This window comes from Nilaparvata lugens, chromosome 9 (assembly GCF_014356525.2).
Source record: "Nilaparvata lugens isolate BPH chromosome 9, ASM1435652v1, whole genome shotgun sequence".
In the NCBI taxonomy this organism is placed as follows: Eukaryota; Metazoa; Arthropoda; class Insecta; order Hemiptera; family Delphacidae; genus Nilaparvata; species Nilaparvata lugens.
This window is the reverse complement of record NC_052512.1, coordinates 12,982,328-12,999,049: the sequence shown is the minus strand read 5'-3', so window position 1 is coordinate 12,999,049 and position 16,722 is coordinate 12,982,328. Positions and strand designations below refer to the sequence as shown.

The window sequence follows — 16,722 nt, the reverse complement described above, 5'->3', positions numbered from 1 at the left end:
ATGTTAGTATAAAGGAGAACTCCTGGATCTTGTAAAGGACATAGGTAGGCTACTGGTTTGCCTAGGGACACACAATAAGCTCAGGTTGACATGTGAGGTTCTTTGAACTTTTGGATCCTTGAATCCGTCCCTTCAAACATAACATAATATAAAGTCCATGCCACACCGTGTAACGCTAGTATGCAGTAGCAAACCAGCAGATGTTTTCCCCCAAGCCCTCTTTGTGAAATATTTGAACATCATGTCTTATGACGTTAGTATGTGTCTTAGCACCATAAAATAATTTTGAAGTAAATAACTGAGCTCTAGTAGAATTGTAAAATTGAAAGAATAGATAGCCTAGTCAAGGTACCACTCAAATAAAATTGAATATTATTTATGATAAAAAGTAATCATGTTATCTATTAAGCGATAAGAAAACCATGCAAAATTGTAATTAAACAATAATGAGAATTCTTTGGCAGAAAATAAAATTATAAAGTGGCTTGTTTATTATTGGCAGATTATAAAAAAAAGATTGCTTGTACAATTTGAGGTTAGAATCCTTTGTTTTGATTTGATGCATCAATCAATCTTAGATCAATCGACAATTTATGAATTGATATCGAACCAATCAGCTGATTGCTTAATCAACTAATATGAATTAAATTATAATTTTTACTCACAAAATATATATATTATATATTAGGGAAGGTTTATGTAAATAGATAAGAACAACTATTATTGTTACTCGAATATTTATTGAAATCCAAAAAAGTATGAAAACCAAGAGTACACAAAGCTCACATAAAAAATTAAATGTATATTGCATTATAGCTTCATATATTGAGATTTATTTATTGGAATGCTCTCAGGCTGTTGTCCAATTTATTTATTTATAAACTTTTATTTATCTTTGTATAACAAAGTTGGAGAAACCCTGAATCTTAAGTAACCAATTACATCACGTCTTACTAAGATTAGAAAGCCAATCAGAGGAAAGCTTATAAATCGTTAAAGGAAGAGATGAAATTTTTCTGAGAATTGCTCTCTCTGGCTTGTGATCTCGACCTATGAGGAGCACATGGAGAATAGGGTTCTTTTTTATAATTAATTTTTCAAAAGCATCAAGCCAATCCCCTTTTTAAATGTCAAGTATATGTAATTAACGTTTGATTGTTTGTGAACTCAGTGTTGTTGAAGAGTTCTTAATTGTAATTTATTCCTGTAAATATATCTTTAATACTGATGGAAACTTGTAAGAAACCTGGACCATACACGGGCCCTGCAGAGACGGAAGGATCTGGCTAATTAATTATTGAAGATAATTAATTATTCTACGAGTACTTCAGAACATCATTATAGTGCTAGTTATTCTGATGAGCTCATTAGCAGGCCTTTATCAGTGAATTGGGGGATTAATTAAAGCGCCATATAAATTTTTTATTCAAATTTAAGAAATTCGCAACTTGTCAACCACTATCTTATAAGTTATAAGAACTCTTTTTATGAATTTTATTGATATATGTAGGAAGTTTATTTCCATGCACAGCACGAACTCATAAACCCTGAGATTTATTATTTTATCAATTATTATTCATTGTTCAAAGTATATGTTCTGTTAAATCTATAGACTGAACAGGTTCCAAGTTGTTAAGTTCTGAACCGACTTGAAGTCTACATATCAGTATTACTAATATATATATATATATATATATATATATATTATATATATATATATATATATATATATATATATATATATATATATATATATTTTTTTTTTTTTACAGCTCACAACACTGTGAATGCTAATGAATCCTGTGATAATTATTAGTATATTAGAGAATTTATTTATTCAAAGAAAATCGTAATTATCAAGAAATATTCTATAAATATATTATTTTATGGGAATATATTTTGTGTTTTATGTCAGCATACAAGATCTTAGAAGTTTTATTATTTTCCTAATTCATCTCGTGATATACAGTTTGAGCTGTCTTGGTACCAAGCAATATTATTCTGCAGCATATATAATCAGTGAATCAATTAATATTGATCTTATTCAGAGCATTTATTACTTATATCATCCATTGATGATTACATTAATAAGTCTACAGTATATCATATAAGGATCCAGAGAACTTCAAGAACTGGCATTGTAAGTTTCAAGGAATTTCAAAAGGGTAAATTGGTGCATACCTATATTCATGACAAGCGTTTTAAAAATCAACTAGAAAAACCATATTTGATCTTCATTATTCTCGATTGAATATATGGTTACTGATAATCAGTCACCAACTATCTTTTTGACTTCCTTATTGGTATTCTTCAATAACTTCATGGAAGCAGCGGTAAGAATTATTGATCACCAGTTATTGAACCCTATGGTGATTCATTATATTTGGAATATTCATGCATCTACTACTGAGCTAGAGCTGTGGTCTGAACCCAGCATATTTGCGAGCCGGACGGCCTTAACTTTTTGCAAATTTATTTGCAAGCCAGGGATCTTAACAACTGCTCCTGTATATATCAAAAATACCGCACTACATAAGAATGTCGCCCAACATGGATGGCAATATGTTATCACTCCACAGTCTCTAGTCCATTTGAAACAATCTCCGACTTGGAGGGATATGCGGAGCAGAAAAAGTGGACACTAGCCTACATCGGCTGCGATGTTGCCGTACAAAAGCGGACAGCGTTCTGTAGTTTTTAAGCCTGGTCTTCATTCTGGCAACTTGCAATATCACAACAACACGACTACCAAAAAAAGAATAGTACCTTTGAACCACCCCCAGCCACTTAACAGAGGTTAACAGAGGTGGAGACTTTTGATATGTTCACCTCCTAATTAGTCCCAACAAAGCTGCAAAGTCAAAAACGGGTTCACAATACATCCCCTCCTATTTCCTTTATCAATTGGTATATTGTTTGAAAACTGGAGATTTAACATTCAACACTGCTACAGTCATTGGGAAATGCATGATATAATGAAATTTATAGATCAAATTGAAGAGAATATGATGCTCTATAAGCTCAAGCCGGCTCCAGACATGCATCATTCGGCAAACACCGAGCAGCGACTCGCCGAATCGCTAGTAGTGTGGATGGATGTTTGTCTATTCAGCATGCAGCGAAAATTCGTGCTCGTTGTTTCAGCTAGCTCCAGAAATGCGGCATTCGGCGAACACCTAGCATACTCGCCGAATCACGAGTAGTGTGGATGGATGTTTGGTATTCGGCAAGCAGTGAACATTCGTGCTCGTTGTTTTCCCGGTCGGTGTGGGACTTTTGAACACATCAAAGTGGACGAATGTTCATGTGAAATGTACATACCATATGTTAATATAGAACTATATATTAATCTAGAGATACTACCTCTCCGAAACAGATGGTTAAAATTGGTAACTAAATTAATACCCAGTCCAATTTTGTAAGGTTGGTATTAAGTTGAGGAAGGTTTCTGAACTAGATTTGAGTTCTGTCACTTTATTATCATGGGCGTACAAATAAAATGCACTAATTGCAATTTTTCCAAACTTTGATTTTTCATTATTTTGAATTAATTGCATAAACTATGAATATTGAATCATATCATATCAAATAATCAATTATCAAACAAATGAAGACTATTTTATTTCTTGCAGTATTATATTATTTTGTGAAAAATCACTATAAGGAAATTATGATTGATGTTAGAAATTGGAAATTGATTTCCTGAGAAATTTACTTTTATGGATTTAGTGGATTTTCCTTGTATGCCCAGTGCCCACGTATGTTAGTACCAAGTTGAAGAATTTATCTAACTTATATTTTAATAAAAACAAACTGGCTTATACACGTACGGGATAGGAAAATTATGTTTCATGTATCATCACGCCTAAACATTCGCTGCTTGCTGAATGACACATGTCTGGAGCCGGGTTCATGATTAGCATGGATTTTATGTATGGTGATGTGTGATTAGATTTGTATTTTTCAACTAAAATGATCATATCACTTGCATGGAATTGGCAAATCAAATCAGATCCGATTGTGAGAGCTTCCAAATTTTTCATCATAGGTCGGCAGGAGAGTTTTCCCCTACCGTGGTTTCAGTGCTTGACCCATTTCCATTAGCACTGAATTAATGAGGCCTGTGATAGCATCTACAGTCTGAAGCAGTTGCATGCAATCCGAGTCAAAATATTCAAACTACTTGTGTTTGAGAGAAAGGTTCTCAACACAAAACTCTTTTTATGAGGTCGATAATGCAACTGTAAATGATTTTTATATTTATCTTATAGAACATTGAGATCTTATGCTTGAGATTGCTTTTGGGCAGTTTGGCGTATTTCATGTTCAATATATTTAAGGAAAAATTAAGAGAGCTGGATTCATTTCTGTTGAACAATATTTTATTTGATATTAAAAATTATTTTATGAGTTTGAAATTTCCGTGACTTTGACGAAAATATATTGTGGAAAATTAATTTCTATTCCTGATGATACCGAAAATAAATTGTTCCTCACTCAAGAAGCTACAACAATGAAATTATTGACAATCTACAAACTGGTGGAAGATAAGAAGAAACTAAACTAAAGGACAAGAAAAATTTCATAACTGAGCAATGCAATATTACAGCTGAAGAGTCAAATATTGAAGACTAGTAGGTAACCCGTGCTCCGCAAGGGTCGTACTGACGTACTGACACCTTGAAGGATTCAATGTAGGCATATAACCATCCTCTGTAAATTAAGAATCTTTATGCAAAATTTTAAGTTAATCAGAGTTGAGTAGTTCAGACATGATATAAAAGTGCTCCATATGACTACAGTATAATAAATTAATGTATTGTATTGTTAGATGAGAATCATTATTCACTGAGAGGATAAAATCATATGGATGTCATTTTTTAATTATTGTAAATTGATTTCAATAGAACAGCTAACAGAATATCAGCGGCATTTTGAGCGAGTTCTCCAGCGAGGGGGCTTATTTTTGGAAGTGTATTTAATCAAGTTTTATAGTGTAATGCTAACCAAATACAATTTCACACTTTGATCCCGTGAAACACTGTTCTCATTTCATGAATGAAAATATAATTTCCAATCATGTTAATACTTTTTCAACTTGGGGGGGGGGGTGCGTTGAATATTCAAGTCTAGTAGGTAATCCATGCTCCGCAAGGGACTATTTTAAAACTTGACGTAATGAAATCTTGAAGAGTTTGAAAGAGGCCTAGAAACATCCTCGGGTTAATTAATAAGCTATAAGCAAAATTTCAAGTTAATCAGTCCTGTTAGTTCAGACGTTATGATGCATCAAACATAATTATTTTCCTATCCCATACGTGTATAAGCCAGTTCTTTCCTTTATTATAGTATGACCGCGGTAAACCAATACTATGAAAAAATATCCACTTCTTTTCTCTCACTCTTTCTCTCTTCCTCTCTCCATTATACTCACTAATTACAATCATTCTATCCTTTTTCATTTTTTCTCACTCTCTTACACACTCTTATTCACTCTGTCACTCACACAAACTCTTCCACTCTATTTTTCTCTCCTTTCTCTCGTTTTTTCTCTGTCTCTCAAATATTCCTTTTCTATCTGTCTCTCACTCTTTCTCACTATTTTAAACACTCTTTTTCTCACTCTCTCAAACGCACTTTTTCTCTCTGTCTCTCACTCTCTCAAACATTTTTCTTATCACTATCTCTCACTTCTCTCACTCTTTCAAACACTCTTTTCCTCACTCTCTCAAACACTCTTTTTATCACTGTCTCTCACTCTCTTAGACACTCTTTTTCTCACTGTCTCTCACTCTCTCTCGCTCTCTCAAACACTCTCTCTCTCATACACACTTTCTCACACTCTCTCACTTTCTTTCTCTCACTCTCTCTCACACTCACTCTCTCTCTCACTCTGTCACACACTCTTTCTCTCACTCTCTCTCTCACACAAACTCTTCCACTCTATTTTTCTCAATCTCTCTCACTGACTCTCACTCTCTCACACACTCATTTTCTCTCTATCTCCCACACAAACTCTTCCACTTAATTTTTCTCTTTATTTTTCTCCATCTCTTTCTCTCAATCGCTCTCACTCTCTCACACACTCTCTTCCACTCTCACAAACACACACACTCTCTCTCTCTCTCACTCTCCCTCCCTCCCTCCACTCTCCCTCGCTCACTCCACTCTCACACTGTCTCTCTCCCTCACACACACACTCTCTCTCTCTCTCTCTCTCTATTGTAAAATATTAAAACATAAATAAATAAAGAGCTCTAATCTAATCTCTCTCTCTCTCTCTCTCTCTCTCTCTCTCTCTCTCTCTTCCATTTCTCCTTCTCACCTATCAGAGAACTTTTCGCCATTATAATCGTAACAGCCAATCTATCTTGAACCCCAGTCATTTTCGAATAAAACACACTTCTTCCCACCCATAACCCACAATATTTCTTTCTTATCTTTCTCACCACTGTACTCTCTCTCCTTATTTCCGAGGTAATACCTGTACGCATGCGCTGTATTATTTCAAGCCATTCCGTGGTAAGGTCTGCTGGTTTATTCATTGCAATTGTGAAGCCACAGACTGGAAACTCCACGGCAGCCAATAATCGAAAAAGGTGAGCTGTAAGCATCTAATTATTTTACATCAGTTTCTGTTAGCTTTCAATTATTGGAATTGCTTCCTGCTCATTAATTATTGTTATAACTAGTAGACCCCCTGTGTTGGAAAAATCGCTCAAGAGCTGTTGCATTGTTATCTTTGAAACCCGCAACTTTCAAGTTGAGTTTACATCAAAGTTATTAACAAAATTTCCATTTCTGTCCTTTTAGATTACATTAGATTGAACATAACTTATCATACACATGATGTACATAAGTGTTTGTCAAGTTCCGTTCAATCTAATAGAATCTATAAGGACAGAAAAATAATCATTTTGTTAATAACTTTGGTGTAAACGCAGCTTTAATCATACAGAGTTGACGAAAATCATGGTAACAGCTAAATATTCCATTTACAAGAATATTTTAACAGTAGGTTTCGTTGGGTATCCTATTTAAAATAAAGAAAAATACTCTGTCGCTTCAATATTTTTGTCCCTCATATGAATCCAAATGTTTTTTTCTTTAATGAGAAGGTGATACATTATTTCGATACAGAGTTTCAAGAGAATATGAATGGCGAATACTGTACATTGATAATTCAACCAATATCAGTTTCTTTATGTAAAATATTGTATATTAACCAGCTGAAATAAAGTGTCAGCGCATGACGGACTGTCTGTGTGACAAATCGAGTCTATTTTAACAATCCCGATGACTTGAAAAAAAAATCTGGTGTGGCGCACTCTTACAACTTTCCTTACCGTTATGAAAATTGATCACCTGACGCTAGTGTACACGCTGTCACGTGGTATTTTAGCACCACGAAATATTTTTGAAATGAACTATTGAGCTTTAATAGGATTATAAAATAGAAAGGAAAGATAGCCTAGTCAAAGTACCACTCAAGTAAAATCGAATATTATTAGTGATAAAAGACTAATCATATTATACAAAGCGATAAGTAAATCATGCAAAATTGTAATTCAAAAATAATGAGGATTCATTGGCAGAATTAAAAAATAAAAGTTTGCATGTACATTTGATCAATCAATCTAGGATAAATCGACAGTTCTTGGAATCGATACCTAACGAATCAGCTGATTGCTCGATCAACCAGTAAAAATTGAATTATAAAGTTTACTCACAAAATATGTATTATATACACTAGGGAAGGTTTATGTAAATAAATAGGGACAACTATTATTGCTGCATGAGTATTTATTGCATCTAAAAAAGTATGAAAACCAAGAGTACACAAAGCTCATATAAAAAATTTAAATGTACACTACTTTATAGTATCTTGTATCGAGATTTATTTATTGGAATAATCTAAGACAATCACTCCATTTATTTATATAAAAACTTTTTATTTATCTTTCTATAACAAAGTTGGAGAAACCCTGAATCTGAAGTAACCAATTATATTGAGTCTTACTAAAATTAGAAAACCAATCAGAAGGAAGCTTACAAATCATTCAAGGAAGAAATGAAATTTTTCTGAAAATCATTTCTCTTTGGCTTGTGATCCCAATCTGTGAGGACGCACATGGAAATTAGGGTTCTTTCTTCCTATTAAATATTAAAATCATCAAGCCAAACCCTTTTTTAAATGTAAAATATTTGTAATTAATGTTTGTTTATCTGTGAACTCAGTGTTGTTAAAGAGTTCTTAATTGTAATCTGTTCCCATAAATATATTTTTAATACTGAGAGAAATTTATAAGAAATCTGGACCACGCGCGAGCCCAGCAGAGATGAAAAGGACCTGCATAATTAATTATTGGAAATAATTAATTTACTCTACAATACCTTCAAGAACATCATTACTGTGAGTGTTAGTTCAAATGAGCTCATTTTTAAAGGCCTTTTAATAGTGAATTGGGGAATTGATCAAAGCACTATATAAATTAATTCAAGTTTAAAAAATTCGCAATGTGTTGAGTGCTATCATATAGTCTATAAGAACGTTTTATGAATTTATTTGATTTATGTAGGAAGCTTACTTCCATGCATGGCACGAACTCATAAGAATCCTGAGATCATTGAATTGTTAATTATTATTTGCTCATTGATTAAAGTATGTCATGTTAAATCTATAGACTGAACAGGTTTTAAATTGTAGAATTCTGAATTGATTGAAGTCCATGTATCAGTATTAAAAACAAATTTATAATTTTTAAAGCTCACAACTGTGAATGCTATTAAGCCTTGTAATAATTATTCAAATTATAGAAAAGAATTTATTTAAAGAAAATTATAGATATAAGAATATTTTATATATATTATTTTATGGGATTATATTTCATGTTTTATGTCAGCATACAAAATCATAGAAGTTTTTATTATATCCTAATTCATCTCGTGATATACAGTTTGAGCTGTCTTGGTACCAAGAAATATTCGTCAGCAGCACATAAAATTAGTGAATCAATTAATATTGATCTTATTAAGAGCATCCATTACTTATCATCCTTTGATGATAGTCATACTAGTCCGCCAGAAAAATCATATTGATAATTATATTAATAAGGTTCCAGTTATATCATATAAGGATCCAGAGAGCTTCAAGAACTGGCGTTGTAAGTTCTAAGGAATTTCAGAAGGATAAATGGGTGAATACCTGTATTCATGACGAGTGTTTTAAAAATCAACTAGAAAAAACCATAGTTGGTCTTCATTATTCTCGATTGGATACATGGTTACTGGTAATCAATCACCAACTGTCTTTTTGACTTCCTTATTGGTATTCTTCAAGAACTTCATGGAAGCAGCGGTAAGAATTAATGATCACCAGTCATTGAACCCTGTGGTGATTGATCATATTTGGAAAATTCATGCATCTACCACTGAGCTAGAGCTGCGGTTTGAACCCAGCAATTTTGTGAGCCGGACGGCCTTAACTTTTTGCGAATTTATTTGCAAAATAGGGATTTTAGCAACCGCTCTTATAAATATCAAAAATACCACATCATCTGTAAAGGATTTGCAATTTACCACTTTACACAATGGCTTCACAACGTGGGACTCTATCATAAGAGGTAACCCCCCAGGAAGCACGTCTTTACACAATGTCACCCAACAAGTGGGGCAAAGGTCTGCACCTTTACACAATGGCACCACAAGCGTGAGGCATGATGGAAAGCTTACCTACTCAACCTTACTATCAATTCTAAATTGAATTATTAATAAAACTGAAAGCCGCAAGAAGTATAATCTGAAGTTGATTCAACAGGATATATCTGATGATCTATTGTAAGTGTCTGGCTAAAATAATTGAGTTGCTCTTCAAGTTGAAATTTTTCAAGCTGCATAAATACAGACAAACTGTATCACACGAGTTTGATAACATAATTCTCGATAATAGAGAAAAATTGAATGGAAATTTCCATGCAATTTATAGCAAAATTTTGATCTTGATCCTTGAATCTAAATATTGTATGCTGACCAGGGGTATAGGTTATTTTAAATATAAGAATATTATTGATATTAAGGAAGATAAGACCCTACCTAAAATTTTAAGAGCTATATTGGTAGTAATTTTCTCTATGTTTATTGTAGTACCTGGATCACTTGGAAGATCTTTGCGTAATATATGTACATGACACTCCAGCTAACTCACAAATCTCCTACTTTAGCGACCATCCCCAGAACCCTACGAACATGACACTGGCCGATCAACAACCCCAGGACAATGCAGCGGAGACCCCATGGGAGAGAGAAGGAGGCAGCGTATGCTCCGTCAATTTCGACCAGCAAAACCTGGCCCAACTGTCCTCTACTGGGATTGAGAATGCCGTCGATGCTATAAATACTGAGGAAAGTCCAGCTGATGGAGATGAGGGAGTGAGGGCGTCCAACCCAGTACCGACGTCTCCACAGACCACTTCAAACACTGCCAAGGGAACAGGGAACGCTGCCATCCAGTCGCCGCCTGATGTGACCAGTCAACTGCCATCCGCCACCACCAACCTAGAAAAATGCAACACCACATTAGACTCTTCAGTCGGTTATACTACCAATCTCATGGTAAATGATTCCATAAACGAATTCAAACTCTTGCTCAGCCAAGCCTTAGAAGGACAAGCTAAAAAAATACAAGAAGATATACAAGCAAGCCAAGATAGAAGGACAGAAAATATCATAGAAAATATCAAAGCTGTACAACAGGATGTCAAAGCTATGGATGAAAAATTTTCTAGCTTCAAAGAGGAAGTGAGAAGTATGATAGACATTAAAATAGATACACAATCTACAGTCATCAAAGAGTTAGAAACATGTATAGATGATGTCACCTGTCAGGTAAATGGATGGTTGGATGAAGTACCCAAGGAAATAGGAAAACAGGTAGACATATTAGGTAAGGAGCTAGGAACCACTATCATAGGAACTGTAATGGAAAAAGTATTAGAAAATAAATGTGAGATAGAGTCAAAAGTGGAGGAAAATAATAATAAAATAGTAAAAATAGTCAAAGAACAGAGTAACGTGCAGACATGTATAGCAAACTTAACGGAGGAGGGGACAAAATCAAGAGAGAGATATGGCAGGTTGGAGAATGCCATAGGCGGACAACAGTTGAAGCTAACCGAATTGTATGACAAAGTGAATGCAAATAGGAAAATTATGAATGATAAATGGATCGCAAATGAAGAACGAGTCTCCAGAATAGAGACACACATGGAAAGTATCCCAGTCAGTCGAATGCATTATACACCGACTGAAGTAGTAAACGGCACTCAACTTTTCCAAAATCTTGGAAAATTTGATAACTCCTACCATCACATGCAACCCAGACCATTTGTGGATCAAATAAGAGCCATTCAGGAACTGATACCCACCTCTTGGTTAGTGTGGCGTTTCCAATTATCCAGTTTATTACTCGGTGAACCGCTGATGTTCTTCCAGAGCCGGGTGCGAGATATTAATAGCCTGGGGGATTTCCTCTCCCAGTTTCTGCAGCAATATTGGAGCAAACGTAAACAGATGGATGCACTATCAGAGATTATATCATGCACATATGATAATAGAGGCGGACATTCTTATACTGAATTTGTGGCTAATGTAATGTATAGGAATTCTCAACTAGATGAATCTTTAGCTGACTCAGCACTAGCTAATATACTATTCAAAAAACTTCCTTTCCGTGTTCGCATGACACTGGCAGTATCTTCTATTTCCAGTTGTAAAGAACTGATAGAACATCTACATTGTATCCAATCCATTACTTCTGAATCAAGTCAGGTAAACGATCACACAGGAAATCCCAATCATTCTCTTCAGCATAATAGCAATAGCTCCAGAAGAAGTTATAATGGTGAGAATCAAATGTCAAATGCCGGAGCGAACATTTGATATACAAAATACACTGAAAATAATGACAGAGGTCAATCATTTGAAAATAATTCCAGAAATAGATCCCAATATTACAACAGTAAACGGTATCATAGAGAAGCACATTATGACAGCAGACATCATTGGAATAGAAATAATAAACAGGATATAAATTCCACAAATCGGGACGATCATAATCAAAATAACAATAGAGTAAACACATCATGTACAGTGGCATGCACAATTAAATCATGCAGATAACCAAAAACCAGAACAAATCCACCACCGCAACAACCCGCCACCAAATAAAGAAGTCAAACATGCATCAAACTCAGTCTGTAAAAAGCAACCTATACTAAGCCTACTATTCCCCCCCCCCCAAAGATCTACCACTAGCAACCAATCCACTACTGAAAACTACATGCAGTATCAACACAGAAATAATTAAAGAGTTGCCAATAATAAAATCTGAAAATGATATACCACCTCCATGCACTGAACCTGTGTACCCCCACAACATACCCGGTTTGAGCAGTCGCCACCCATGCATCATTGGATTCACCCTCGGCACACTAAATTCAAGGAGCCAACCACCACCAAGGCAAGCAGAAAGTGTGACCGACAGGACGACATTGGAGTGAAACATGGAACCCAACACCGGAAGGCCCACCAGAGGAAGCAACAAGGAAGGCCCCGGAAGAGAGGTTATCGTCCTCATACTAAATTCAAGTACCACCAAAAAGAAGCACAGAAACCAGGCAGCCATGGGAAGAAGGCAGCATGCAGAGAGGAGTACCGGCACCAGGATGAAGTGAATAATTGGACTAACATGCACCCGAAGCACACGCGGTTCAAGCAAGCAGCTTACCGTCGTGACTGCAACCATGGAATAAACAAAAGGAACATGCTCAAAAACAAGGGAAAATTAATAATGGATACGGGCCTAGATGAAGATGAAGGAAGGAATTATTATATGAAATTATTGGAAGATGAATTGTGTGCAATAAAATTGAAAGAAAGATTGAATTGTTTATTGGAAAAGAAAATACATGATTATTGTTTACTAAGAGGTTATGTAATGGGCTTAACAAGTATGTTGATCTATTTTGTTATGATTATTGGTATGACTATGATGTCAATTAAAGAAAATATTATTAATGTAATAAGGAATGAGGGCGTATCTTATATGGTATTGAGAAAGTTGATTCTAAAATTTACGAAAATAATCTGAAACCCAGGAGAATTCAAAACACTCAAAGTAAATATTCTAGGCTATCCCAAATCTTAGAGTTGATGGAGAATCGGTCGTCTGAACCACCAGACTATTTACAATATCAAAGCTCAAGGTCTACAATCTCAAACCATATTATCGAGACACAGAAAGATAAGGAGGTAAATAATAATATTATGTTGAACTGTCACTTGCCTTATCATTCACTGAATACGTACCCAACGAACGCCAAACAACATAATTATCCAGCAGACAAATATCCATGTCGACCAGCGAAACCAGTGCCTAAAAACAAAGAAATAGAAAATTTAGAAGCCATCTGTAACACCATCATCACTCACAAACCAATCGAATAATAATCATCCCAATTAAAAGCCAGCTTACTGTATAAATCAAAGATCACAAAATGGCGACAGATGAATCAATGAAGAGCCCAACAAATCGATCGTTTACTGTCACGAATTACCAAGTAGCCAATGCCTAATGTATAATGATCTAACAAAACAGCTACCCCAGAAGTTCAAGTGTCATAAAATGTGATTTATATGTAAAAAAATTGTAAAAAGTACTTTATTATTATTAATGTGTTACTCGAAGGGAGAAAATAAATAAAATTATCTGCCAAATGATAAAACCGCATTGTTCAACCAAAGAATGTTAAGCCAAAATTTCATGTGTTAATGACTAAGGATTTCTTGTCAGTAAATTACCAAAGATTAGCTATTAAAATTACTCATTGTGTAAACATAAAGCCCAAATTAATTAAGAAAGAAAAACCAAATTTACAAGCCACGATTCGATGTCGAGCGAAAAAGAAATGTTAGATTTTACAAGCCGGAGAATTATAGTGTTGTTAGGTTGGCAATGATTTTGCACCAATGTTCAAATTACTTTGATGGCGTGTTGCCGCAAAGAATTGCTTTCAGCTGAGGGCGGAAGTACTAGTCGAAAAAGATGTTTATGTTTTTGTGTAGAAAAGGAGATGATTTATATTTATGTATTGTATGTAGTAGGAGGTTAGCCGATGTAAGGTGTATATATTTGAATTGAATTCATTTGCTATTATATTTATTGTTGAACCTTTAGGAGACACAATTCTCATTAGATCTATTAACAGGCTTTGTAGCTTGTATGATTTCTGATCCAAAACCAACAGGATCATAAAACTATATTATACTCTCAAATTATCATTTTGTATCAGAAACCAGAGGGCGCATTATGTCATGTGGTATTTTAGCACCACAAAATATTTTTGAAATGAACTATTGAGCTTTAATAGAATTATAAAATAGAAAGGAAAGATAGCCTAGTCAAAGTACCACTCAAGTAAAATTGAATATTATTAGTGATAAAGACTAATCATATTATCTAAAGCAATGAGTAAATCATGCAAAATTGTAATTCAAAAATAATGAGGATTCATTGGCAGAATTAAAAATTATAAAGCGGCTTATTTATTATTGGCAGATCATAAAAAATAAAAGTTTGCATGTACATTTGAGGTTAGAATTCTTTGTTTTTGTTTTAAATGAATCAATTGATCTAGGATAAATCGACAGTTCTTGGAATCGATACCTAATGAATCAGCTTATTGCTCGATCAACCAGTATAAATTGAATTATAAAGTTTACTCACAAAATATGTATTATATACACTAGGGAAGGTTTATGTAAATAAATAGGGACAACTATTATTGCTGCATGAGTATTTATTGCAATCTGTTCAGACGAAACTATCAATGTTCCTCTTTGTTGTCTGGTGTTGGGTGGTAGAAGGGGCAATTGACCAGTGATGCACATAGCATAATCACAGCCAGTTGCTGATTGACAGCCAATCGAACAGCTTACTTCTCGTAATGTCGATTTTTGCAAAGTGATCTATTGATTATTTATTGTGATTTATTACAAGTGTCGTCTTGTCTCGTATCATGATCTGGACCCAGGATCCTGGAAGCAAGGAGGATTTGGACATGAAGGTAGGCCTATGTTATTGTGCACTAAGCCATTTCAATTGTTCAACTTGCTACCCGACGCCAGACAACCCAAAAGTTCTTGATGTAATTGATACAGTCCACTAACCAGAGTGCTGTTTGAGCCAGCCTCTGTTGAATAAACATGGTCCAACCGTCCAGGATTGATTTGTTAATTGAATTTGAATAGGACATAAGTTTGAAATATCATCCAATAGGTTTGTCGATTTTTATGCCTATTCTATTCTTAGTTTTTCTGTTTATATGGGTTGTTTTTGTCGTCATAGATGAATATACGCTTTATTTGTGGTATTCTTAAGAAATTTGGGCTCAATTTTTAAGTTGGAAATTGAGTAGAACAAGTAATATTTTCGTAAATAATTGTGTCGTAGTATTATTGCATAAGATTGTTGCATTGGCGCCACAAGGCTGGACTGGCAAGTTCGTGTCAATAAGTAGTGAAAGACTTATATGTTGTCTAGCTGTAACAGTAACTGGAACTATTACTTTTTTCAAAGGATACTTGCAGTTATTTGCATTGATTGTTGTCGTTACTTCGTTATTAATAGCAGATATTGTTTGTTCCAAGAGTATCGATACGGTATTATTAACCTCGTAACCGATCATTTCTACCAAGCATAAGTTGAAATGCTGGCTTGGCTTGTATGATTAGATAAGCTAGCCATTGTTCATTACACTACTTCATTGTGTCACCTGCTCTCGTGTTTTCCCTCTTATTCTTGTTTGGCTCTTTGTCTTACTCTCTCTCTTGACAAGTGCTCATTGTTATCGCCTCACTATGGGTGTTATAGAAGACTTGACGTTTCAAAGAGATGCATTAATCCTTAAAATAAAACGGATTAATGAAATTGCCGAAGCTGTCAAAAAGGATCCGAAAAATAAAAAAATGAAGAATTTATTGAAAGTTATGGGTGAGCATATCGATCACCACCAGGTGGAGTTCAATGATATAATAGATAAGATGCAGAGCTACTATAACAAACAAAATCCTCGATTGGAAACAACTGAGCTTGAAAATTTGATGAGTTTTTTTTCAATGTCAAGGCTATTCTCGAAACCTTACCATCCACTCAAACAAATTTGAATATTAGTTCTTCCAATGTAGCTTCTTCACCTACAACTGGAAATATCTCGCCAGTTGCTCTACCTAAGCTTCATTTGATGACTTTTGACAGCGATTTGAAAATTTGGAGTCAATTTAGAGATTTATTCGAAGCCACGGTTCATAATAATGGTCAAATTGCTGACATACAAAAAAATATGTATCTTCGGTCTGTACTGAGAGGCGATGCACTGTCAGTCATTTCTGTAGTCCCATTGACAAGTGATCATTATGCTGAGGCATGGAAAATATTATTGAATCACTACAATGACTCTTACAAGCTGACTGACGCATACTTGCAAGCAATTTTTGATATTCCAGCAGTTAATAAGCAACCAGAATCGCTACGAAAATTCATCACTCATTTAGCTGAGTATATTGCAGCACTAAAACCAATTGGTCATTCAGTTAATGACTGGTCGATTCCGTTATTATTTGTCTTACTTAAAAAACTGACTGAAGAATTGAGAGAGAAGTGGCAGA

At 34.6% G+C, this 16,722-nt stretch overlaps 1 protein-coding gene across 4 annotated transcripts in view; it reads left to right on the top strand.

Annotated features, from left to right (window-relative positions):
* Positions 1-26: 26 nt before the first annotated feature.
* LOC111064376 (arrestin domain-containing protein 17-like) overlaps positions 27-16,722 on the top strand; it is a 52,524-nt gene continuing 35,828 nt past the window's right edge. Inside the window, exon 1 of one of the 4 annotated variants that reach the window (XM_039435507.1) lies at positions 27-44. The gene's annotated coding sequence lies outside the window, so the exon portion shown is untranslated. Of the gene's footprint in view, positions 45-235; positions 254-6,501; positions 6,600-15,104; positions 15,123-16,722 lie in introns of those variants that run through there. The other 3 variants (XM_039435508.1, XM_039435504.1, XM_039435505.1) reach the window with 3 other exon arrangements.